The sequence below is a fragment of the Anarrhichthys ocellatus genome, unplaced genomic scaffold (assembly GCF_004355925.1).
Source record: "Anarrhichthys ocellatus isolate YVR2014 unplaced genomic scaffold, GSC_Weel_1.0 scaffold135, whole genome shotgun sequence".
NCBI classification, from domain to species: Eukaryota; Metazoa; Chordata; class Actinopteri; order Perciformes; family Anarhichadidae; genus Anarrhichthys; species Anarrhichthys ocellatus.
In genome coordinates, this window is record NW_022280165.1 from 245,852 (window position 1) to 249,066 (window position 3,215).

Below are 3,215 nucleotides of genomic sequence, written 5' to 3' on the forward strand. Positions count from 1 at the left end.
GGGGGGGGGGGGGGGGGGGGGGGGGGGGGGGGGGGGGGGGGGGGGTGCTGGGGTTTGCAGAGGAGTGCTCAACAAAGAGTGCCTTTCACTGGAGTGGAAAGCCTAAATTGCTCCCTCTCCCTCCCTGCTCCCTCCTCGCTCTCTCATTTTGTCTTTTTTTTGATTCAACATCAAAAATGTGCCAAATGACTGGGCAGAAACCCCCAGAGGTTTTCAATGTGTGTGTGTGTGTGTGTGTGTGTGTGTGTGTGTGTGTGTGTGTGTGCGGGCACCATGTGTGGAAAGTGTCACACAAAGGGACAGGTGTCTTGCGGTTTAAGGTGGCAGCGGGGTGAGGAGGACACAAAGGTAAAAGCAAACAATCGGCTTCATTGAGAAAGATTTGGTCCTGAGCTTGTAGAATCTGGAGCTTGTTTCTGCACGACTTCATCATAATTACAATTATATCATACCTGTACAAATATCCCTCAAACTATGAACGATAAGGCTGGTGTTATTCTTTACTTTTAAAGGCCCAAAACAACATGTCAATCCGCCTCTCGATGCTTTATGACTTCCCTTCTCTCTTTCCCCGAGACCATTGGTTCTTACTGCAGATACAAATATTCAAAAACTCACAAACCTCACATATACATAGTGTTCTTCTTAAAAGAGTTAAAGGAGCAATTTATGCAATTACATTTGTTGTGTGTTTTCCTGCGACTCGTTACAGTCCTTTTAAAATAAACTTCCGTCTTTACAAATAGAACTACTCAGTTGGGTTTAGGCAACAAAACAATTTCGTTGGGTATTTAACAATTACGGTGCATTATTTTTCGTGGGAAGAGCTACAAACGCTGGTTGAGATTCAGAGCATTGATATGGCAGAAAACGATTAGCCATGTAAAGACATAGAGGAGTAATGTCCACCTGAGTCGCTCTCCCTCTGTGTGTGTGTTGTTATCAGAGCTTCTCCGTGCTTTGTTGACATAGCCGGGCCGGCCGAGCGTGCCTTTTAGTGCACGTTAGTACATGTGAGCATGCACGTTAGTACGTGTGAGCTAGCTTACGGCCGCTGCTCTGCACTAGCACTAGCACCCCCCTCTGGTCCCCCGCCCCCCCTCAGGTAAACACCGTTTGCCGGAGTTGTTGTACTGTTTGCGCTGTTAGCACCGATAGCTACAAACTGCCGGCTCGTGCAATCGAAAGGCTCCCGATCTCTTATGATGCACCTTCAAATTATCCGCTGCTCACTGAATTATAAATGTCACTCAAATAGAAGTAAATAGTTTATTTGTTGGGGACTATTTTCATCTGTGGATTAATCCACATTTGGTGCTCTAGTGAGTATTTGGGGCAGCAGGACATGTGTGGGGAATGAAGTCAAAATACACTACTGTGTGTGTGTGTGTGTGTGTGTGTGTGTGTTTATGGTAATGAAGGAACATGTCACCCAGAGCAACAGTGTGACTCGTTTTCAATCATTTGCAGACAACAATAGAGCTCTATGGCAATAAGATATATCAGGCTTTGACGCACACACAATAGTTCTTGATATAAAAATGATAGAATATCACGAGACTTATCTTTCAAAACACTTTCCTCCCCTTGGTTGCCTGAAACACTGCAGACAAATGTCAGCGGTAATATGAATATTTTGGTCGTTTATGTAGCTTGAAATGCCAAAACCCTGCTGTGGTCCTTCTAACGTTATTCATGTCTCCACACAGAACGTATGTTCAGTAAAGCTGCCTGCCTGCATCCATAATGTTCACTCCTGTTTCTGTTCATCTGAATGAATTATTCAAGTGTGCAGGTCTTTATGTGAATATGTGCGTGTTTATGTTCCCACACAGAGAGAGTGTGGTGAGCGGAGGATAATGGCTCTGACCCTCTTTTGTTGTCTCCCTGATAAATGGAAGTTTAATGGCTGAATCTCAGGAGCAGTTCATGGTTTCTTTCGGTGATTTCATGGGATTTGTGTCTTGCAGAGACTTGCAACACTGTTGAAAGCTCCTTTTACATATTTGTATTTTTATAACATTAGCAAGTTGGCTCTCAGTTTTACCTTAATACGTCTGCAGCCTACTTGACAACGAGCCAACTTGGACTCAAACTACCTCTTGCTGCTGTTTTACATTAGAACATTTAAAGACATTCACAGCGTGTTCATCACTGATCTGTTGACAATGAGAATAGTAGACTTCTCCTTTAAAGCTCTTGTCTGAGCTATCTAATTAACCCAAAGGAGACTGGGTTCCTTGCTCACAGGATTTAGTTTTTTTTATGTAGAAAAAGAACATTGTGCTCCTTTGAGACTTTGTTTTCTATGCATGCATGAGTAGGTCTGCAACACTGGATGACGACACCGTCAGGACATCTTCCAGCTTCTCCCTCCTTTGTTTACGCAACCCAACAGGTGCGAAACAAACCTGAGAAAAGCTTTCTTCTCTCCTCCGACATCAGATAACAAACCTCACTCATTCCTCATTTCCGACAGACGGGACACAAATGTCCTCCACGCACTTCGCCATCACTCCCATCTCTGCTTTTTGTATTTTGTTTTTTATCAAGTGAAGCAAACAACAGCAGGTCTTGTTTGAGTTTGCTTTTGTTCTCCTTGAAGGAGGTCAACCAGACTAAAACTATCTGATTTACTGCTGCAGCCTTTCAGCGCCGGGTTTATCTCCATTCACATTACAAACAACCCGCTCAGGGCACGTTCTGCTAATAGGACAGCACACATTGATTCTCTTCTTTGCTCATATCTAAAATGTTAATCAATACCCCGAGAGCTCGTGGCTGGTCTTCAGAGGAATGATCAACAGTCTTCACAGTTGTCCCTCGATGCGAGTGTTGAACGGATGACTGACTGGATGCTCTTCTGGGGAACTGCACAGCTGAAGGCTTTCTTGTTAAAAAAACAAACAATGTTTCTCTTGCGAGACGTATCGCAGCAGAGAAGAAAAGGAGCAGTTTGTATTTTCACAATGAGGATAAATGTGAAAGAGAGTAAACAACTAGAATCTATATGCAAAGGCTTCTGTCTTAAACCACAGTTTTGCATCAATATTCAACCGTTAAAATGAGAGTTGTGACTCTGAACACATTCTGGTACGTTTCCTCCTGCAGAGCACAAACTGCTCTTTGTCTTTTCTACAGTGGAATCCCTGTTTCTCTTCTTGACTATATTACAGTACCTTTCTCCAGTATGTAGAGTATAGAGTCTGTAGAGT